This window comes from Dipodomys merriami, unplaced genomic scaffold (genome assembly GCF_024711535.1).
Source record: "Dipodomys merriami isolate MVZ:Mamm:240054 unplaced genomic scaffold, mDipMer1.0.p SCAF_6, whole genome shotgun sequence".
Taxonomy (NCBI): domain Eukaryota; kingdom Metazoa; phylum Chordata; class Mammalia; order Rodentia; family Heteromyidae; genus Dipodomys; species Dipodomys merriami.
This window is the reverse complement of record NW_027206179.1, coordinates 60285152-60309983: the sequence shown is the minus strand read 5'-3', so window position 1 is coordinate 60309983 and position 24832 is coordinate 60285152. Positions and strand designations below refer to the sequence as shown.

The 24832-nt window shown below is 36.7% G+C and overlaps 1 pseudogene; it reads left to right on the top strand.

Moving 5' to 3' along the window:
* The first annotated feature begins 2617 nt into the window (after nt 1-2617).
* Nucleotides 2618-22914, top strand: LOC138814318 (high mobility group protein B2-like; annotated as a pseudogene).
* The last annotated feature ends 1918 nt before the right edge of the window (nt 22915-24832 follow it).

The window sequence follows — 24832 nt, the reverse complement described above, 5'->3', positions numbered from 1 at the left end:
TTTTGTAGGTCTATTATGGATGGAGTTGCTTTCCTAATTTCAGGCACACTTTTCTCATTGTTGGCCTACAGAAAAGTCATTGATTTTTGAGTGTTAATTTTATACCCTGGTACTTTGCCAAAGTTTTGAATCAGCTTGAGTAATTTGGGATTGGAGTCTGTGGGATTCTTTAAATACAAGATCATGTCATCTGCAAAGAGGGAGAGTTTTACTTCTTCTTTCCCTATTTGGATCCCCTTTATGTTTGTATCTTGTCTTATTGCTGTTGCTAGGCATTCTAATACTAGGTTGAAGAGAAGTGGAGAGAGTGGACATCCTTGTCTCATTCCTGAGTTAGGAGGAAATGGCTTTAGTTTTTCACCATTAAGTATAATGCTTGTCATATACAGCCTTTATTATACTGAGGAATGTTCCATGGATTCCTAATTTTTCCAGGACCTTCATCATAAAGGGGTGTTGAATCTTGTCAAATGCATTTTCTGCATCTATTGAGATAACCATGTGGCTCTTTTCCTTGCTCCTGTTGATGTGATGAATTATATTAATTGATTTGCATATATTGAACCAGCTTTGCATCCCTTTTCATTTTCTGTATCTGGAAGTATCCTGCCATTTGGACCTTTCTCTGTTAGTTCTGAAATTCCAGGGAGCCCCTCCCGGGCTCTGGAAATTGTTATCCAAGCGACCTCCTTTGAATTTTTATGTAAATTTCTGCATCATATTTTTATCTTTGAATAATTCTTTTAAAATTTTCTTTAGTCCATTTTTGTAAAGTTCTAAAAATGTGATAGTTTAATTCTTTCTGTTTACTTGCTATCTTAGAGTTCTTCGCTTTCTTTTTTAGCCAATTTTGTTCTATAACATAAAAATTAGAGACTTTCTAGTGATTATGTTTAGAACATACATAAAATATGCTTTGTTTCTAGCAAGGCCTTCTCAACTGCTGAGTTTCAGTGTAGGGGTAACTAGTTATGGCCTTCCTATTTTCTGTGTCTCTGTAGATTCTTTCCAATGAATAGATCAGTTGTTTTTTTTCCAATTTATTGCCTAAGAGGCAGATGCTAGCTTTTTAGATGCTGAGTGTTTCAAGTTGCTGAATGCCTCACAGTTCACAAGGTCAACATTTGCATTTCTTGTCTATTTCTAATACAACCCCTTGGCCTGGGCCTCCCATATCTCTTTTATGAGCAAAACCCTATTATTCCAATTTCAATCTTCCAGAGTAGACTTCTAGGCTAGGGCAGATTTGAGAAAAGTTTATTGCACAAGAGGAGGTCACATTTCCTTTTAGACTATGCAGAATATCTTGAAACTCATTCTTTTGTCCCCAGTCTCCTGACTTCACCTTTGAGAAGCATGTATTACCTCAACCTCCAGACCATTTAAGAGGGCCCTATGGTGAACATCAATTTGCTTTGTTGGTTTCTCCCATTGTAGATTTAGATTATTGTTTTCTTGACATTGGGAGATAGCTGCCAATCATAACTGTTGGAAATATCCATATTTTCTTGTTTGTTCGGTCTCTGTATCTATTTGTTCTTGAGGGTTTTCATTTCTATTTCTTTATCTCTAAGTGTGTCTGAAAAGATGATGGAGAAATGGGCTTGCTGGGTTCACATATATAATCCTAGTTACTTTGGAAGCAGGGATAGGAGGATTGGAGGCCAGCCTCAGGAAGAGTTGTCAGAATTCTATTTCAAAAACAAGCCAGGCATAATGGCATACACTTGTAATCCCAGCTATTAGGGAGGCAGAGTTAAGTAAATTATTGACTGAGGTGGCCTTGGGTAAAAAGCATGAGACTCTATTTGAAAAACTAAAAAACAAAACAAAAGTATTGGGTTACAACTAAATAGATGGAGTACTTCCCTAGAAGGAAAATGGTGCCCATGATTTCAATCTCCAGTACTACCTTTACTCTCCCTTCAACAGACAATAAACATAGACTCTGTATTTAATCTTCATGCTTGAGAGGAAGACTCCACATATAGAAACAGCAGTGTATTCCTGAACAACCAGTGGATTTCTTGAGAAATTTGATGGGCAATGTAGATAGTTTCATGCCTCCCAGTGAGATAATTTTGTGTGAGGCTGGAGACTGTAGCATGACTATAGAAAAATTCTATTTCATAAAGATAATTTCCACATGAAGTCATGACTATGAGGAATATTAAAAAATCTTAAAGCCATGGTCCAGGCATAGAAAATTTGAAGCCTGAAAGGATTTTTTGGTATCCTCAATCTAACTATTTTCAACCATCCTGTATCATACTGTCCTGCTAATGACTTCTGGTACGCTTATTTTTATCAATCACATTTTCATCATGTTTGATGTAGAGTTTGGTGTTCTGGCTAGTTTATAATACAGTTAACCACAGGGTACCATTTTGGATTAGCTGCAGAACAAGAGACTCAAACCTTTCAATATTTTAGAACATGGCTAAAAATCACCTATGTGTGGAGATCTTGGTGAGTAATAAGACGGATGTTATTTTAGTGAATTTTTCCTTAGAAAAATTCAAAGCTAGACTAGTATTTCCTTTGTTTGCATTACATCATTCAGCTTGATTAGAAGGAAGAGGTCCTTCCAGGGCTGGGTACAATGTTAAGATAGGACATGATTAGCAGGTATGTGATACCTGACTCCTCTGTTCCTAATTTAGGTCTTTTATTTACACTCTGCATTGTTTTCCCCTGAATCTGTGTATATGTGTGTGTGGGGGGGGGGCGGTGGGCGCAAATAATCACAGAAACTTTTTCTTGGTTGACAACTATGACAAAATACTACATTTGCCCTCTAACCTCACCCTATTTGTCATTCTTCACTTAGACCTGAAAATCCAAAGGAGGCATCAAGTTTAACAAACTTTATGGAAATAAAGAAGAGAACCTTTGTTAGTTACCACTTTGACTTTGTTATGATAAAATATTTGCAATAAACACTTAAAAGGAGGAAAGGTTTTGTGCTCTGAGAGGTTTTAATCCATGCTCAGTTGCCTCTATGGTTTTGGGGGCTTACAGTGAAGCAGAATATGAAGGGGATGGAGGGAGCAGTGTGGTGGAACCACACGGGTCACCTCATGGCAGCAAGAAACAGAAAAAAAAAAACAAAAGAGATAGAAGCCAGCATCTCAATAGTCCCTTAAAGACCACACCCTCATGACCTGACTTCCTAACTCTAAGCTCTACCTCCTCAGAGTTCCAGCACTATTAGTATCGCCTTCTGCTGGAACCCAGCTGTTGAACATATGGCTTAGGGAGACACTTCACCTCAAACAGATCGAACAGAACTAACATCTATTGAGATGATTGGAAATGGAGAGTTGAAGACTAAGATTTGTCTTTTTTCAGGTTTTCTATTTATTTTCCTGCAGATACAGCCAGTTGGATGCTGAAAGTGAAAATGACTTCCATGTCAACACCAAGGGTACTTGGAAGGTGAGACTCTTCTGAGTCAGAATCATAAATTCCCTGAATTGGAGTGCAGTGGAATAGTTTTACAATGTTCTGAAAATTGCCACCAGAAAGAGTCACTTAAGGAAACAACAGATTTTTAGGTACATCGCAATGGCCAGGGAAACATCATAAAATCTATACTAATTATAAGTTATATGAATGTATCCATCAGAATATGTGATCTGCTTAAAATCAATCATATTGAATTCTAACCACTAGGATTTTTTCTTTGTGTGTTTTCTTTTTTTGTTTTTCTTTGCCAGTCCTGAGATTTGAACTTAGGGTCAGGGCTCAGTCTCTGAGCTTCTTTTGCTCAAGGCTAGCACTCTACCTCTTGAGCCATAGCTCTACTTCTGGATATTTGGTAGTTTATTGGGGATGAGTCTCATTGACTTTTCTGCCTGGGTTATCTTTGAACCATGATCCACAGATTTCAGCCTTCTGAGTTGCTAGGATTATAGGTGTGAGTCACCAGTGCCCGGCTGGCTATTTTAAACATAGAAAATGAACTTTTCATACTATGTTCAAGTAACTCAAATATCTATAAGTCTCATAAGGATACAAATAAATTACTATCAGTATTGATATTAGCATTAGCCTAACATTGGTAATTTATTAGTATTAATAACCTTAGGCTTCTCTTCCAGCCTCTGATAAGGGACTGGAAGTTTTCTATCTCTAGAAGCCTCCCCATCCCATGGGGCCACTCATATCTGTGCAGAGACAAGGTTTTCTTGATCCTCTGCTTTTCTTCTTTTTCATTCTTTTTGAAAAAGTAGTTAATAGTGATCCAGGGCCTACTTTGTGCTAGTTATTGTGACAAAACTATCTGAGTTAATCTGTATCTTATGCCTTTGATAAGGAAAACTATCCCTCATCAGAACTAATTAAATCTGGTAAGGAAAAGACTGCAAGCAATTTTTAAGAAACTAACCATTGAGATACAATTGTGCTCTATAAAAGGCTTGTACTCGTGTTGATAAGGGCTCAGACTTAAGAGCAGAAACTGCTCTGGGCATGCTGGCACAATGCATCTGAGTTCTGCCACTCTCCAAGTGCTGCTTGCTTCTTAGTGGTGTATTTTCCACAACACCGCGCTTATCCTCATTTCATAAATAAGTAGACGGAGAATTAAGATGTTGTGCAATTGCAGAAAGACAGACACTTTTTCCTCTTTCCCTCTCCCTTCTTCTCCCTGCTCTTTGTCCTCTTCTCTCTCTCTTCTCTTCCTGGCCACTGTGATGTAAACCCTCCTTGCATAATGGACTAAATACTATGAAACCAGCTCTCCTCCCACAGGAGACAGCAATCCTTGTGAAGACTACCTATTTTCTAGAGGTGATAAATCAGTGAAAAGGTGAGGGCTGGTGGCTCATGCCTGTAATTCTAGCTATCCAGGTGTCTGAGATTTGAGAATTGCAGTTCAAAGCCAGCTTTTGGTAGGGAATTCTGTGAGATTATCATTGCCAATTAGCCAGCAAAAAGCCAGAAGTGGAGCTGTGGCTCAGGTGATAGAACACTAGCCTTAAGCAATAAAGCTCAGGGACAGCACCCAGGTCCTGAGTTGAATCCCCAGGCAAACCCTCACCTCCCATCACATAAAAACATACAAAAAGGAAAAGAGAAAAAAGAGATGAAGAATACTAGCATGACAGGCATATGGGTGATCTGTGATGGTGGCTCAAGAAAAGTGCAGTGAATATGGACTTGCAGAAAACACTGAATGAGATGGGAAAAAAAGCAATTCTAAGAGCTTGCATGGAGGTCCATGAAACTTAGAGATTTTAAATACATAGGAGACAAGAAAGCATTTTATATAAAATAAACTTTTCAAATGGAAATCTTTAAAAATAAGTTTTGGTAATGTGGAAGGTCATAGATATTTACCCAAAACACTGTAAGGAATTTACAGGTAGGATAGAAGCAAAATATTATAAAAGACAGTCTTAGTTCTGCTCCAATACTGAAGACAACCTTCAAATTGTGCAGCCCAATATAAGTAACCAGGTTTAGGAGAATCAAAGAGCATAAAGATTATATAGGCTTTGGAATCATGTGACTTGGGCTTAAGAACTGCTCAACATAGTACCTACCTGCTCTATAACCTTGTGCTGGTTATAGATAATCATACTTCTCTATCCAGGCTGGTAGAATAGCATGGAAAGCTATTAGCATGGAGCATGGCATATAGAAGGTAGCCCATTCAGTATAGTTTCTCTGGGAAAAACAGTAACAAAGAAAATGATTTGAAAAAGGTTTATAATCTACCTAGGCTCTGTAGGGACAAGAGTATAATGATAAAATATAAAGAATCCTTCTGTATAATATGATTTAAAGGGCAATTCATATAGAGAGCAGAGTCTATCCCCAAATAATAATTTTATATTTCAAATAAATATTAATTGAACTATTCTCAGTCAAGCAGGACCAATTTGTTGGCATAATAGAATTTGTGCATTGCTCCACTGCTCTTATCTAGATACCAAGTCCCCTAAAAGTGCCACCCTATTATTGAAGTGTGCATTAAAAGGGAGGGAAAGAAGAAATGTCCTGGCTTAGTGACATTTAAAATATGAATCTGCTCTTTCAAAAGGCCATTATTGCCTGTTATTTATAAGTAGCATGATCAAAGTTTAAGGGAATTTCCAGAATCTGCCTGATGTAACTCTGATTCATGAGTATGGTTCTTCTTTTATGCTAAACTCAGTGTTTTCTGCAGAAATTCACATCTATGACCTTGGGAGATCTCTGAAAATGATTTTGCACATAGTAAGAATTGTTACTGCCATTGTAAAACTTGCTAAATGGTAAGTTCAGGTGGCGCTAGGATGATCTGGTGAAAGGTGGATCGAAGAGTACAGAATGGGGCTCTATGATTGTCCCTTGACCATGAGATCCTAACAGTTACTTCTTTTAGATTTCTTCATGCTTCCACTTTATTGGAGAAGGGGATACAAACACACTTCCCCTGGCTCCTGAATAAGAAGGAAATGGTATGTGGAATGAGGGAGGAAGGGAGATACAGGTTCAGCAGAACACGATACAGATATTGATATCTACTTAACCCAAAATTTTAGTTACCCATTAATTTTTTCAGAGTTCCCGTGAATCAAAAATCTGAGCATGGCTCAGCTTCAGAATCATTGATGATACAATTAAGGGCTTAATTAGGGCAGAGTTCTCATCAGAAGGCTCATCTGGAGGAAAATCCACTTCTACGTTTCCTAATGTTGCTGTTGACCCCTGGTAGCCGTTAGACTAAAGGCTTCAGGCCATATTCACTACTAGCCAGAAGTGTTGTCTGTTTCTTGCTAAATGGGCCTCTCCAACAAGGCAGCTTCTCTTATTAGGGCCAATGAGAGGGAAAGTCTTCCAGCAAGACGGAAGTAATATTTTATAAAAACCTAATCATGCAAGTGACATCCTTCATGTCTTCTATTGGTCAGGTGTAAATTATGCCAAAGGACTGGGAAAACTAAGAGATGGGACACTGTAGACACCATCTTGGAGGTTGCTTTCCATAGAGGCTGCTCAGAACATGGAATATTTATTTGAGTGAGTATTTCTTTGGAAGAGTGAAACTTCAGGCATAACTCAGGAAAGAGTTTTCCCAGAAAGAGGGAATAGTAAGTGTGAAGAACTGTAAGGAGGAATGTCTTTTCTCTCTAAAGGAAAAATGGACACGGGCTCCTATGACAAAGGGAGGGAATTTGTGGTAAAGAAGTGGGCAGTCTACTGAAGGCAGGGTCTTCAAGACTGTGGAATTCTCTTTGGATTCCGTTTTGAATGGGAAGAGAAGTCATGAGGAGTCCTTAGGAAGTGGAATCAAAGAGATGACTCACCTCCTAAGAGGCTGTGGCTGCTATGATGGTAGGATGGGGAAATAAATATACACTTGGAGATGTCAGGAAGGAGGACAGGTAATGGTCCTGGTAAGTAATAAGGGTTTCTTACTGAAGTTAGAATGGAGAAAAACTCAATTGCCATTATTACTTAGATCAAGCATTTATGTGAGTTCATATTACAGGAGAAATTTGTTTTGCATACACATTTGAGGTTCTACCTATAAGGGAAATGACTTCCTATGCTCTGAAGTTAGGGCATAGAACAAAAATCTACTTTGTAGATATTTAATTGGTTATTCTGATGTAGATTGCTCATGGATGTCTGTTGAGAAACCCTGCCTTTGTTACTGATACTATTCACAAAAAAAGAGAAGTAAATGCCTTATGAAGGAAGATCCTTACATTTTCCTCCCCCTGCCACACACAATGGAATTCTTTATTTTTTAGTGCAATCTGTCATGCCATGAAGACTTCAGTGATTCTGTTGCACTTTCCCATTAACTCTCTCCTATATCTTCTCAGTCTCCATAAAATGGAGAGCAGCATTGTAAGGATATATATTTTTCTTTTCTTAATTTCTTCAGGTTACTCTGTATTCAGGCCTGCAAATGTGATTCTGTATTTTAATCAAACTTCAGGAATATTTTCAAAGAAAGCATGTGGTATAAATTACCAGTTCAGGTATTAGAGACAGAATTATGTTTCTCTTATGTAATCTTGACAATGCAGCAGATTGTGTTTGACACATTGATAATGACACAAAAGCTTGAAAAATGGTTTGGATGTGTAATAAACTAGGCATGTTGCTTGGACAGCTTATTCTTACTGATAAAATGAAAAATCATACCCAGTCAAAGCCAGTGGTATCTGGCTTTTCATGTGTGTATGTTTTGTGATTGATTATGTATTTGTTGTTATGGAGAAGCTTTGTTTAAATAATAATAATTCAAGGTCATATAATCCTTTAGGAATTCTTAGATTCAAAACTTACGTGTTCTTTTCCTTATCTTCTCCATGGCATAGTATTCAATAGAATCAGAATAGGCAGTGGAAGCTCACATCCATAATCCTAGTGACTCAGTAGGCTTCAGATCATAGTTCAAAGCCAACCTAGGCAAGAAAATGCATGAGACTCTTCAATCAACCACCCAAAATCTGGAAGTGGAGTTATAGTTCAAGTTCTAGAGAGCTAGCCTTGAACACAAAAGCTCAGGGACAATGTCAAAGCCCTGAGTTCAAACCCCAGGACTAGCAAAAAAATAACAATGGAATCAGATAAGGAGGTAGAATGGGTTTGGGAGAGGTGAGGGAGAATAATGAAAGGGGTGACATTGATTGAGATGCATTTTTTTTTGTAGTCACAAACTGACATGTTGAATTGAAATCATTTTTGTACAGGTACTTAAGGATCATTTTAAAAGAAAAAGCAAATGTGAAGTACTTCCATGATTGCTCCAAGAGAAAAATAATAACTGTAAGTTAAAGGGAACTGAAGATCAAACAAGAACTCAAGCTACTCAGTAGGCAGAGCACAAGAGGCTACTTCTTGGTACAAGGCCAGGTAGGCAAAAATTAGGCTCTGTCTCAGCAAATAATCTAAATTTAGGAAGGCATGTCCATAATCCAAATGACACAAAAGATATAAGTAGAAGAAACATGATCTGAGGCCTGTCAAAGCAAAACATTGAGACCCTATTTCAAAAAATAACCAAAACAAAACTGGCTAAAGTCTTGAGTCAAGTGATAGACCATCTACCTAGAAAGTACAAAGCCTGAGTTCAAACTGCAGTACTGGAAAACAAAAACAAAAACCAATCAAACGAAGACTCTTTTGGCATTTATGCCCCCAGACACAGGTACAGGGTGAGGAAAGTTTCAGTTCGGCAGAAACTTGACCTACAGCAGTAGAGACAAGGACAGTTCTCTATGATGTATAGCATAAAAACAGAATAAGTCACAAATCCAAAAGAAGACAAAACCCACCCATTCGGCCACTGAGAGTCTATAACAAAAACAGACTGACATCTAGTACTAGAAGGTGTGTTTTCTTAACTTGGCTTTGTGTGGTTCTTTCTTCCATTGGTGTGTGTAGTTTCCAGCCAGTTAGCTTATTGCAAAAAATTTTCCAATTTGGATAAACAAAATAAAAACTATTTTTAAGCCAAGTGCTGGTGGTCCACACCTGTAATCCTAGCTACCCAGGAGATTGAGATTTGAGGATCATGGTTTGTGAATAGCCAAGCCAGAAAAATCTGAAGACTCGATTTCCAAAATACCCAGAAAAAACCATGCTGGAGGCATGGCTCAAGCAGTAGAATGCTAGCTGAGAAAGCAAGCCCAGCAGGCTTAAAGCTCTGAATTCAAACTTTAGTATCAGCAAAAACTAAAAAAATAAAAGCAAAATTTTTTTTGTCTGAGATTGAGATTTGCTTTCACTCATTGGCTGACATTTCATTTTTCTTGGTCCAAGACTAGCACATATATTATTATTATTATTATTTTTTTGTCTGTCGTGGGGCTTGAACTCTGGGCCTGGGCGCTGTCCCTCAGCTCTTCAGCTCAAGGTGAGCGCTCTACTACTTGAGCTACAGCGCCACTTCCGGTTTTCTGGTGGTTTGTTGGAGATAGGAGTCTCATGGTCTTTCTTGCCCGGGCTGGCTTTGAACCGCGATCCTCAGATCTCAGCCTCCTGAGTAGCTAGGATTACAGGCGTGAGCCACCAGCGCCCAGCTTAACACTTATATTAAAACAAAGAATTTTTTTATTGTTCCTTGTAATATCTTAGTTGGAAGAGGTACTAACATAGCTACTAATGTAGCTTCAAGAAGGAGCTTTAAATATCTTAGAAGACCAGAAATTAGAGAATTCTGTCCTTCATGCCCCATATTCTTTTATTTTGTTTGTTTGTTTTTATTGTAAAAGTGATGTATAAAAGGGTTACAGTTACACATTAAGTTAATGAGTACATTTCTTTTCAAACCCTGTTACCCCTCCCTATTTTCCCCCACTTTCCCTCCTCCACAACTCTCCCCTTTCCACCCTACCTCAGTTGTAAAGTTCATTTCCAACATAGTATTTAATGAATGTCACTGTTGCACTGGTTCATCCTTTGTCTCACTGTTTCTGTGATTCTCCTTCCTCACCAAATCATATAGATTTCTCTACAAGACAAATGGTACCAAAATCAGAAACAGTGACCATGGGGAATAAATCAGAGGAGGAAATACAAAGCATAAAATAAATAACTCCAAACAGTACACTAAGGGAAAAAAGGAAAACAACCACCACAAAAAAACCTTCTTGTTTCTGTATCATGGAGTTCACTGCAATTAGCTTCATTTTAGATGTTTATATATACATAGCTATTGGGCTATTGTGAGCCTCTGCTAGGACTATCCTAGACATATACTAATTACAAATGAGGATAACCACGGAGCCTATGTTTCTTTGGGTCTGGCTTGTTTCACTTATATGATTTTTTCCAAGTCTTCCCATTTCCTTACAAATGGAGAGATGTTATTTTTTCTGATGGAAGCATAGAATTCCATTTTAAATATATACCACATTTTCTTGATCCATTCTTCTATGTAGGGCCATCTGGGTTGATTTCATATCTCAGATACGGAAAATAATGTTGCAATGAACATAGTTGTGCTTATAGCTTTAGTGTGGCCTTATTTGGTAAATGCCCAGGAGTGGGTTTGCTGGGTCATAGGGGAGCTCTATATTTAGTCTTTTGAAGAACCTCCATAGTGCTTTCCAGAGTGGTTGAATCAGTTTATATTCCTACCAATACTGTAGTAGTGTTCCCTCTTGGCCACATTCCCACCAGCACTGTTATTATTTGCTTTCTTGAAAATTGCCATTCTACCTGGGGTGAGGTAGAATCTCAATGTTGTTTTTTTTTAGGGCCAGAGATGTTGAACATTTCTTCATGTGTCTATTGGACATTCTTATTTCCTCTCCTTTAATTCTTTAGCCCATTTATTAATAGGGTGGTTGTTTCTTTGAAGATTTGTTTTTGGGGGGATTTAGTTTTTTAAGCTTTAAGTGTATTTTAGATATGAAGCCCTTGTCTGTTGTATAGCTCGTTAAGATCTTCTCCCAGTCTGTGGGCTTTCTATTTATCTTGCTAGCTATGTCCTTTGACTTGCAGAAGCTCTGCAGTTTAATGAGATCCCATTTGTCTAGCAATTCTTTGATTTGTTGTATTTCTGGATTTTTATTTAGGGACTTGCAACCTGTGCCAACGAGCCCTAGTGTTTCCTCTATCCCTTCCTGTCTTTCTTCTATCTGATGACTTTGACTCTCTTATCAAAGATTAGGTGGCCATAGGTTATCATTTCTGAGTCTTTTATTCTATTTCATTGATACTCAGGCCTGTTCATGTGCCAGTACCAAGATGTTTTTATACCTACAGCTTTATAATAGAGTTTGAAGTTTGGTATTGATATTCCTCTAGCACTGTTCTTCCTGCTAAGAATTGGTTTGCTATTCAGAGTCTTCTATTATTCCATATGAATTTTTGGATTGTTCTTTCTATTTCATTAAAGAATGTTGTTGAGATATTGATTAATATTGTATTGAATTTGTAGATGGTTTTGATAGTATTGCTATGTTCACTATGTTAATCCTCCAATCCAGGAGCATGGAAGGTTTTTCTACTTCCTTAAATCTTCTTTAATGCCCCATATTCTACCCTAAAAAAATTGCAGGCCTTGAGCTTTTCTTTTTCTATTTTGATGTAAAAATAACAGCCAGGGGCAGTGAGCATTCATGTATACACATCATTCTACACGTCCTGTCTCTCACCTGGAATTCAGAAAACTTACTACCCCAATAAAGACAGTTTCCTTGCAACTGTAGATAAAGGTCATAAGAAAATTGGATTTAAAGATACCAGAGAGAAGTCCTTTCTTAAGGCCTGAGTTCTCATTTGCCACTTGGATCAGAGCAGACCAAATTACTTTCCTAATGTCATAAACCAGCCCATAAATCACAGGAAAGTTTTTATATATGGACTTTATTTCTTAAGCCAGAGAGAGAGAGAGAGAGAAAGAAAAAAGAGAAACATTATTGATTTTTCTTGTCAGGCAAAATAAATAGTAACTTCTCTTCTATCACAGTTAAAGCCATGTACCAACTTTAACCTTTCTTTCATCAAATAGTCCAAGAAAGAGATGCAAAATCTTGGGATGACTTCTTTGATTGAACTCGTGAAGTCAGTATGATTCTTTATAAGAGGCTGTATTGGTATTTCAATCACTGGCATGAAGTTTTCCATTTGGGCTGTTCATTCTATGAGTGTTGGCCCAGTCTCAAAGAACATTTCTCTCATTAGGGAACCAGACTTTTTGAAACAAACCTAATGGGAATGGATAAACTGGCTGTTGAAGCTCATGGTCATTAATATTAAAGTATGAATATGTTTTAATACATGATAAACATGAGATTCCCCCCCCCCCATACCAGGATGGAACTCAGAGCCTTGTTCTTCATTCTGTACTTGCTTGGCTGGCACTCTGCCATTTGAACCATGATTCAGCCTAGCTTTATTTTTTTCAAAATTGCTTACAATTTTGAAGTTGTAGTCTCTTGGACTTTTCTGCCTAGACTGAATCTCAGCCTCCTGAGTAGCTAGGATTATAGGCTTGAGCCAACTTCACCATTATTTTCGACCCAATAATCTAACTAGAAGGAATTCATACACATCACCCATTCTCCTTGTATACGTTTACATTCATTAGCATAAGGAAAACACATGGATACACATTCAATTATTTCAAAGTCATTTTTATGGCAACCTTTTTTGGTCATTGATGTACAGTGTTCTGTTATGTCTTTTAGGAGGCACGAGAAAATGGAACAGTATTTATCTAATTTTGTAGCTGGAAAGTGGGTTTGATGCTGGTCACAGCATGGAACAATGGAAAAGAGGCATTCCACTTAGCCACAGACTCTGTGCTTGAGGTCTTCTTGTTCTAAAAATGCTTATTTATTACACTCATTCTTTTCAAGTCATTTCTATGTTCTGTACAGAAATTAAAGCCATTAGATTTGGGTTGATGCAAAGATACATTCAGAGGTTAGACAGGTTATCTTCCAGGATGATCATAAGAAACTGTGTCCAAGAGTGATAGTCATCTTTTCCATTCAACATTTCTTACACACTAACCCTAACATGAAGGCAAAGTCCTAGCCCTCAGCTGTCCTAGGTTAGCAAATTGGTAGGTAGCAACAGGTGACTTAGGCTATGGATTAGTAGAAAGATGGAGAAGCATCTGGATTTACTTCAGCTTGCCTTCTCACCATAAAGCATTTCTGGGTGACACAGGAAAGCTAGAAACTTCTCCATTTAGATTCAGTTTATTGAGGCCAATGCTTGGCAGAGCTAAGATCTTGGAAATAGAACTCAGTTCATGAGCTAAATCGTAGGAGTGGACATAAGCCCATCATGAATCACTAGTTTTTCCATGGGATCATTATAACCTTGGTACTTTGATCTAACCCAGAAATGCATAAACAAAATAATTTCTAACAAATATCTACACATTTATATTTCATCTTCTTAGAAGGCTATATTAATAGTTTTTAATCCTCAATTATGAGCTATTTCATTAGTGCCAGAATATGTTGGTATTAAATTTTTATGAAGTTTATCAATACCATATTCTTTTGGAATGTTCTGATACACAGTTCACTCTGCCTAGATTTATAATCTTTGCCTCTGTTTCTGCTTTGAGATTCAGACAATTGATTGTCTTATTTCTCTTGAAATAGATTGATCACAAAATTCTTATTGACCCACACATGGATGTTCTGTGCAAATACACTTTGAAGGTATTCTAAAAATAACAGATGTTCTTGACAAAATACAGTTGTTTGCAAGGTGAGTAGGATTTATGTTAAAACTTAGATACCTTTAAAGTTAGAAGCATCATCATTGGAGAAGTGGAATGCATTTGTAGTCCTAGAACCTGGAAGGCTGATGCAGGAAAATTGTGAGTGCAAGATTAGATTGGGATACATAACAATACTTTGCCTCAAAACATCAACTAATCAAACAGAATAGAATAAAAAAAGAATAAGAAAATTAGAAGCATCCTTTAAAATTATGCCAATTCATTCATAAGCTTAGGTAAGTTCCATCACTTTCCTGCATCTTAAATATTTTTGTACATTTTTTATTGTAAAAATGTTGTACAGAGGGGTTACAGTTACATGATCAAGATAATGAGTATATTTTCTATTGAGCATTGTTGCATCCTCCTTTGTTTTTGCCCTACCATCCCTTCCCTCCCACCTCCACAAATACACCCCCTCCCCGCCAAAGTTGTAATGTTTGTTTTCAACATAGTGTTTTGTATATATCCTGGTTACAATGGGTCAACCTGTATCATTATTTAAGCATTTTGTTTTTTCTCTCTTTGATTATTGGGCTTGTTATTGACTATCTATCTATCTATCTATCTGTCTATCTATCTATCTATATAAAATGTGATTCCTCTTGTATTATAAAATGAGATAATCATGTCTTGTTCTTCCTGATCCTCCACCACTACTATCCTCCACTTCACTTCTAGATCCCAATGGGTATCAGCTGGTAAAATGAAAAGGGGTGGTGAGATTCCTGGATAGGGAATCTATAGACTCTAGTTATATTAATGAATGCCTTCTCTTTCAAATGCATTATGTTGGCTAGATACTGACACGATATTGGGGTCTTTTTTCTTCAATCAGTGACCATATTCTAGTGATGATTCTCTCTTACCCGTTCTGGTGATCTTCCTTCCCTCCATTCCTGCTCAGTCCTCTGGTAGAAGACCTATCCACTGTATGTCTTAAATATTCAAACAGTCTCTTATTCATTTATTCATTTGACAGCATTTTGTTGAATGTCTGCTTGTGTCAGACTCAGATTGTGCCCTGGGGAATTCAAGTATGAAAAGAGAGCACGTGTTCAGAAAGAGCTATAACTGCAGGGAAGGAAAACAGAAGAACAGAAAAAAAGTGTAATACAATTTGGATAAATACTATAATTAAGACAGAAACAAGTGCTTTGGAAGCCCAGAAGAAAAAAGGATTCATTTCCTACCAATTTAATTTGTATATTTTCTACCAACTGCAACATCTCAACCAAGTCACGCTCTATATTTTGTCTCTTCACTGTTCTGCCACCTCCAGTCCTTTCTGATTTTGCTTACATTGGCGTTCACTGAAAGATCAATTAAATCACACCTCATCTTGAGAGTTGGCCATGACTTTTCCATACTGATTAAAATCTTAAGGTTATATTACACTGGAGTTTACAACCAAGTCTCATCTGAGGTTTTCAGAGAAATCTCTTCTTAAGCTCCTTCTCTTCCTATAGGAAGGAGGTTGGCATTGCTAGCATCCCAGTCTCTCTATTACACCTTTCCTCGTATGGCCAACAGTTTCCTCTGCAGCAAGAATGGAAGTAGTTCACAGAGAATAAGCATGACAGGCTGCAATCTTATAGTGACCCAAACTCAGAGTTGTTACCTCACTACTTGTATTATATCTTACATAGGAAAAACAAATCTCTAGTGAGCCAGACCATGTTAAAGGAAAGATGCTAAGAACAGGAGTTAAAGTCCATTGGAAACCACCTGAGAAGCTGCCTGTTGAGGAAGGTTATACATGCTTTCTATTTTTTTAAAGAATCCTTATCTGTGGGCTTTCTATTGATCTTGCTAGCTCTGTCCTTTGCCATGCAGAAGCTCTGCAGTTTCATGCAATCCCATTTGTCCAACCTTTCTTTGATTTGTTCTGTTTTGGGGTCTTCATTAAGAAAATTTCGGCCTGTGCCAAGGAGACCTAGGGTTTCTCCCATTCCTTTCTGTAATGTTTTCAGGTGTCTGCTTTTACTTTGAGGTCTTTGATCTATTTGGAGTTGATTCTGGTGCAGGGTGATATATAAGGATCTTAGTTTTCTACAAGTGATTAACCGATTTTGCCATTTACTGAAAAGGCTGTCTTTCTTCCATTCTATTATTTGGCTCCCTTATCAAAGATTAGGTAGCAGTAGGTCTGTGGGTTCCTTTTTGGGTCTTCAGTTCTATTCTGTCCCCAGGTCTGTTCTTGTGCCAGTACCAAGCTGTTTTGATTATTATGGCTTTGTAGTAGAGTTTGAAGTTTGGTATTGATATTGCTTTAGCACTGTTCTTACTACTAAGGATTGTTTTTCCTATTCATCATCTTTTATTGTTCAATATGAAGTTTTGGATTGCTTCTTCTATTTCATTGAAAAACAAAGTTGGGATATTAATAGGTATTGCATTGAATCTCTAGATAGCCTTTGTCAGTATTGCTATTATCATGATGTTATCCTCCTAATCCAGGAGCATGTGAGGTTTGTCCACTTCCTTAGTTTTACTTTAATAACATTTTTTAGGTTTTTAAAGTTTCCATTATAAACGGCCTTCACTTCTTTAGTTAATTCCTAGGTATTTTATTTTTTGGGGGGGCTATTACAAAAGGAGTTGCTTTCCCGATTTCAGCCACACTTTTCTCATTGTTGGCATACAGAAAAACCATTGATTTTTTTAGGATTAATTTTATACCCTGCTACATTGCCAAAGTTTTGGATCTGATCCAGTAACTTGAGAATGAAATCCATGGGGTTCTTTAAATATAAGATCATGTCATCTGCAAAGAGGAAGAGTTTTACTTCATCTTTCCCTATTTGGATCTCCTTTATGCTTGTATCTTGTCTTATTGCTTTTGCTATAATACTAAATTGAAGAGAAGTGGAGAGAGTGGACATCCTTGTCTCGTTCCTGAATTTAGAGGAAATGGCTTTAGCTTTTGGCCACTAAGTATAATGCTAGCTGTAGGTTTGTCATACACAGCCTTCATTATATTGAGCAATGTTGCATGGATTCTTATCTTCTCTAGAGCTTTCACCATAAAGGAGTGTTGGATCTTTTCAACTGCTTTTTCTGGATCTATTGAGATAATCATAGAAAGCCCACAGATTGGGGGAAGATCTTCACTAGTCACACAACCTCATATCTAAAATATACTTAGAACTCAAAAACTTAAATCCCCCAAAAACAAATTCCCAAAGAAACAACGACCTCATTAATAAGTGGCTAAAAACTTAAAGAGAGTCTTCTCTGAAGAGGAAATAAGAATGGCCAATAGACACATGAAGAAATGCTCAGCTTCTCTGGCCATAAAAGAAATGCAAATCAAAATAACCTTGATATTCCTCCTTACTCCAGTTAGAATGGATATAATAAAGAAATGTAATAAAAACAGATGCAGGAGGGGATGTGGCCTGTTGAACTGTTGGTGGGAGTGAAAACTTGTTCAACCACTTTGGAAAGCACTATGGAGTTTCTTCAAAAAAACTATACATAGAGCCCCATATGACCCAGCAATCCATCTCCTGGGCATTTACCCAATAGACCACAAGCAAGGCCATACTAAAGCTACCAGCACATCTATGTTTATTGTAGCATTATTCACCATAGCTAAGATATGGAATCAACCCAGATGTACCTCAGTAGATGAATATATCAAGAAAATGTGGTCTGTATATGCAATGGAATTCTATGCTTCCATCAGAAAGATTGACACTACTACATTTGTTAGGAAATGCAAAGATTTGGAAAAAATCATAGTAAGTGAAGTAAACCAGGTCCAAAGAAACATAGGTCCTCTGGTTTCCCTTATTTTCAATAACTAGTGTACATCTAGGATAATCTTACCAGAAAAGCAGAAAAGCTCAAATGCTATGTACATATGACCATATAAGATGATGCTAAATAAAATAAACCCCAAGATATGGGGTATGTTCTTCCCCTATTGTATATCCGCTGTTGTCACTGTATTTGATTTTGGTGTCCTGCATCTTGTATATACAATTATATAATTTGGGGAGGGGAAGGGGAATAATAAAATGTTGAAACAAGGACACAGGATGACCCATTGCAACAATGATCCTCACGAGACACTATGTAGGAAATGAACTTTACAACTTCTTGGGGGCAGGGGAGAATAGGGGAGGTGAGGGAGGGAAGTGATAATAGGAATAAAACAAAGGAAGGAGTAACAGTGTTTGACAAGAAATGTACTCATTACCTTACTCATGTAACTATAACCATTCTGCACAGCATCTTTACAATAAAATTAAATTAAAAAATTATTTTTATTGTCAAAGTGATGTACACTATACTATATACTATAACCCATAGTTATATAAGTTATATAAGTCAAGTGTTGAGTACATCTTTTTGAGCAGTGTCACCCCCTCCCTCATTTCTCCCAGCTTTTTCCTCCCTCACCCTTCCCCTGCAAATTGTGTAGTTCATTTCCAACATAATGTCTAGTAACTATCACTGCTGAACTAGTTGACCCTTTGTCCAACCAATTCTTTGCTTTCCCTCCCCTTCCCCACACCTAATATAATTACATACAAGGCAAAAGGTACAGAAATCAGAAACAGTGACAAAGGGCAAGAAAACTGAAGAAAAAATAATTTCAAAAAGTAAAGCAAAAAAACACTCTTGATTCCACTTCTTGGAGTTCATTTCATTAAGCATCATTTTATATAATATGCACATAGCTATTGAGCCCTTGTGATCCTCTCCTAGGAATATCCACCTTTAATTTTTTTTCTTTTACTCTCCATGGTGTTTACTTACAGATTTATGGGCAAATTCTAATTAATAACAATGAGGGAAACCATGCAACCTATGTTTCTTTGGGTCTGGCTTACTTTGCTTAATTCTATGCTTCCATCAGAAAGAATGACATTGCTTCATTAGTATGGAAATGGAAATAAGTAGAAAAAATTATACATGCTTTCTTGTTGGCAAAGCTTCCTGAAAGGATGGTCCAAGTCCATGGTTTCTAATTCTTCCTCAATCTATTGAAATCATGCTTCTGTTCTTCCAGGTTTCATTCTCCTTTCTCCCTCCCACTCTCCTGTAGGTAGGGTACCCCTGCCTCCATCCATATGGAACTATCTTCAACTCTTTAATTATTCTTTATAATAAAGAATAATTGCTCCACTCTTGGATTCATGCTCTCATTGTATTGAATGATCTCCTCCCTTACTTACTGTTGCTTTTGTTTTGAGACCAGTTCAAAAGTCACTGTTAGCTGATTTTTCAAAGGTCTTTCAGAACCTTTCTCTCAGGATTATTTTCTTCCCTTCATCATTCAATCAAATACTATCACAGTGCTTATCCTACTAGGCTGTAAATATTGAGCTCTTGCTCTCTCACCCTAGAGAAAAGAATGTATGTACAACTAACAGGTAAGTATAGATACTTCTTTAAACTATACAATGCTTGCTTCTTAGGAATCATCCAATGAATATTTGTTGTGAATATTGAGTATTCATTCAAGTCTCTCAGGCCAAACCAGTATTCCCTATCATCATACTTTTCATCTTCCCTAAGTTCTAGCTTTATCTTGCCTTCCCTCTGACAACCAGGAACAATCTATCAACATCTCTAAAAAATTTTATCATTGAGAAAAGCTTACTATAATCAAGTTGTAAATTTAACAGCAGGGTTTGTTTCAGTTGTTATAGTTGATGTTTTTGCTAGATATTGCTGTATTAAATACAATACACAAAAGGAGCTGAAGTCTAAATTGCCCTGTTTTGATATAATGAAATGAAGTGAGAAATTACTTTGATATAGGTAAGAACTTTTACTCATATGTAAATAAAGAATAATAGATGCAATAAGTCACCATAGAGTGAATCCTGTGGGACAAGTTGGGAGGGGTCAGTGCTTCTCTGTGGTCCTAGAGGACCCTGGTCTAGTGGCTGAGGCATGTACCCACTGGATTTCGCAGTTGAAGACTGGGTGCATCGCATATTTAGGTGAGAGTGAAGGCAACAAGATGAGTCTGCTTCTGGGAGTTTTAGACAGAGGAATATGGAGCCATATTCAAGAATGACCCAAATACTGCCTCTCCAATTAGAACTTGACTATACAGAAAAATAAAAACTATTGAAATGGACATATTGAAATACACAAATACTCTCAAGTTCTATTAAATTGATTTACTAAAATGGATCTATTAAAAATAAAATGATGACACAGTATATGGAAAGAGCCATCAACATAGTAATAGTAATTTTGAGGAAAACATACAAATATTACTTCTAAAAATGTAATCTGGAACCAGGAACACTTGGACTGACAATATCTCTTCATGAACAATGTGTTGGGTATTCTGTGTAAAACAAACATTAGACAAGCTGTATGTAGCCACTTGTATATTCTCAGATGAAGATATTTGCATATAGATTTTATGCTCATATCTTTTAAAATTCAATATTAATTGTTATAAAATAGTAGTAATACAATGTGCACATACATGCGCATGCATGTGCATGCACACGCACACACACAGTCATATATGGTCAATTGCCTGAAAGAAAATGCTAGTGAGGTTTAGGACAACAATTTCTTAAAATATTAGTATTTGAATCTCACATTTAAACCTTATGTATAAAGGTATCCTCTTTTAAAAATTAAAATTTCTGTCTACCACATATTTTTGAACTTTCTCTTATTGTCAAGGTGATGTATAGAGTGGTTAAAGTTACACAAGTAAGGTAATAAGTACATTTCTTGTCAAACTTGTTACCCCTTCTCTCATTTTTCTCCTACTTTCCCTCCCCACCAACCGTCTCCCCACTGAAGGTTGTACAGATCATTTTCAACATATTGTCTGTGTATGTCACTGTAGCATTGGTTCACCCCCACCTTGTCATTTGTCTCAGTATTCTATTGTTCTCCTCCCTTCCCTAATTCAGATAAATGTATATACAATACCAGGGTACCAAAATCAAATATAGTGACAACAGAGGATATACCATAGGGGAAAGAACATACAAAAGTAACAAAAAAATCACATAGTTCTTTAAAAACAACACCAAAGAAAAACCACTTGTGTCCTTGTCTTGGATTTCATTTTGCTTGGCATCATCTTATATGGTTATATGTACATAGCAATTCAGCTATTATGCTCATCTGTAAGATTATTCTAGATGTGTACTAGATATATAATTATTGCAGATAAGGGAAACTAAAGGACCTATGGTTCTTTGGGTCTGGCTTACTTCACTTAATATGATTTTTCCCAAGTATTTTCATTTTCTTACAAATGGAGTGGTGTCATTCTTTCTCATGGAAGCATAGAATTCCATTGTACATATACATACCACATTTTCTTGATCCAGTCATGTTCTCTGAAGAGGAAATAAGAATGGCCAATAGACACATGAAGAAATGCTCAACTTCTCTGGCCATAAAAGAAATGCAAATCACAGCAACATTGAGATTCTACCTCACTCCAGTTAGAATGGCTATAATCAAGAACTCTAATAACAATAGATGTTGGAGGGGATGTGGCCAACAGGGAACCCTACTACATTGTTGGTGGGATTGTAAACTTGTTTTACCACTTTGGAAAGCAGTATGGAGGTTCCTCAAAAGCCTACAGATCTCCCTTATGACCCAGTAAACCCACTTCTGGGCATTTACCCCAAGGATCACAAACAAGGCCATAGTAAAGTTACCAGCACAATTATTTTTATTGCAGCATTAGTCACAATAGCTAAGAGCTGGAACCAACCCAGATGCCCCTCAGTAGATGAATGGATCTCTCACATATTTTTATACTATTTGACATGCCATTTTTAGATAATGGATATGTTTTTAGAATGAATATATCTATGGAATTATCTAATTTTAAATTAGCAGTAATGCATTTCTTCCCTCACCAGCTCTTTTTACCTAATGGAGAGAAAAAATGAATTAATTTTGTGACATTTTAATAAACAAGTGAAATTAGCACAGATTTACTTCCTTGTCCATTATTAAATCATCTTTTTCATATCCATGTTTTAACATAATTGACTTATTAAAGTTGTTGACTACTCTTACATTTTAAATGCATATTATGCTTTAAGATTTAAGAAGTTCACTCTGGACTCCGGGGTTGCCTCTGTCTCCATGGAACCTGGCTGCTTGGAGGGATTCTAAGGAGGTGTTTGGCACAGTGGGACCTCCCCCCACCCCCACGCAAGGCAAGATGCCCTTGTATGCCTTCTTCCTGTAGACCTGCTGGGAAGAACACAAGGAGCATCCCCTCTTCGAAGTGTTCAGAGAGATGGAAGACTATGTCTGCTAAGGAAAAGTCGAAGTTTGAAGACCGCAGAAAGTGACAAAGGTCACTACGACCAGGAGATGAAAAATTACATTTTTCCCAAAGGTGATAAGAAGGGAAGAAAAAAGATCCCAATGCTCCGAAAAGACCACCAGCTGCCTCCTTATTTTTCTGTGAACATCAATCACCCAAAGATCAAGAGTGAGCACCAGGGGCCCCTCCATTGGTGATACTGCAAAGAATTTGGGTGAAATGTGGTCTGAACAGTAAGCTAAAGATAAGCAAGGCCTATGAGCAGAAAGCAGCTAAACTGGAAGAGAGATATGAGAAGGATATTGCTGCCTACCGTGCTAAGAACAAAAGTGAAGCAGGGAAGAAGGGTCCTGGGCAGCCAATTGACTCAAAGAGGAAGATGAAGAGGAGGGATAGGAAGACGTTGAATAAATGGTGATTGGGTGTGGAATGTGTCAGTGTACTCAGGTAATTGGTTTGCTAAGAATGTGAATTCAAGAGCAGCTCAGCATTAGTTTCAGTATCAAGCTCTACAGATTTTTGTATAGCTGATGAGGTTCTTTATAGAGAAAATACTTTTTAAAATAGGCAGATTGTAGCATTTTGAGAGGCTACTACATACAGTTAGATTTTAAAGCTTTTGATGTTGAATATTCCTAAATATTTAATGGTTTCTTTAATTTCTTCTAGCACAGCAAACTTCATAGAAATGAGTATCATAAATTTTGGATTTTTTTAGGATATTGCATGTTAAAATGTAATAAAATTATGTATTTTAAAATGACTTCAAAATCTCTTATAAAGAATTTCCTTTGTCTCATGTTGGTGTTTTGGCCTTAAAATATCTTTTACCATCTCTCTTTTCAGTATTAATGTATCTAATATGTCCATACTGAACATGTATTTATATAACACCAAGTACTTATATTTTTGCTTTCATTTCAATAACAAATTGTGTTGAATTACTTTTTTAAAAATAATAATCTTGAATAGTCCTTCTTCCAATACAACACTCTAATATGTCTTCTCATATTTCACTTAAGTTTCTGTTGAGGTGATTTTTTTATGGTACTCATTCGTGACCTGTCTGAGTTGGATTCATTAAAGAAAAGCTTCAGAACATATGTGACAAACAGATGCCTTAATCTTGTTTTTGACTTCTTTTAAAGCCCTGAGTACAGGTATAAACCTCTAAACATTGATTGCCACTCAGGATTTAGGGTTGATGGAAGGTGGGGATGGCTTCCTTTAAATACAGATAGTCAATTAGCTTTAATAACCACTCTTCAATTAAAATAAAAACAGAATTATCTGGGGAGAAACTTCACTAGAAAGATCCCTCCACTGTAAACAGATCAGTCAACCAGCACTCCTGTGTGTGTTTATGTGAACAAACATTTACTGTGTGCCTATGCTGTCTAAGGCATCTCAGCTTACATTTTATACTCACAGTGACACAGCTTAGTTTTGGCAAAGCAAGGACTACACCTTCATACTATAACTCTATTTATTACTAGTAAAACAGTAACTAATTCAGGCTAAGATGGCTGGAGCTTGACTATGATTGGCTGAGACAAGGTTGTTTAATTACAAGGATATTCTCTTAGATTAAGTTAAAATTGATGTACACATCAGATTCAGTTGCAGGCCACTGTAAACTGAGGAGGTTGAACCAAACTTCTATCACTTCCATTAGTCTTTATGGAGATGGATTTAGATGATTTTTATTTTAGTTAACAGAGGCTATTGAAATATGGGCTATTTTTCCTGAACTTTATGATACTCTTATGCTTATAAAAAAAAACATTTTGTATTATATTTTCCAGATGAAAGAAACTATTCCTGTACCTTTTACAAAGTAGAGTCTGTATCATTATATCATGCTTGCCATTTAAAAGATGATTGACAGAATTAGAAAGCCTCAGAATACATTTAGGGATTTTGAAAATAGAGGGAAGAAAAAGAGATGTAGATATAATGTATAATGCATTTATAATATATAAATATATATAATATATAAAACAACAGTGAAACTATACTAAAATACTTAAACACATTAAAGAAGCTGGGACACGAATCTACTTAGCTCATTAAATGAACAATTCATTCTTGAAATAAAAGATAATTCAGGGTACTAAAAACAAAAACAACTCTAATTAGTCTTTTCAGATAGATACCATAGTTATTAGTGGATTTTCTCTACTTATTTATTATCCTTTAGCATTCTAATTTTGAGAAGAAAAATAGCATCAACAACAAAATAAATTATCTTCTCTATCTTATAATCTCCCACACAGGCTACATTTCCTCCAGTCTGACCACCCCTTTTTCCTCCCTTCAAAGGGCTTGCTTATTTT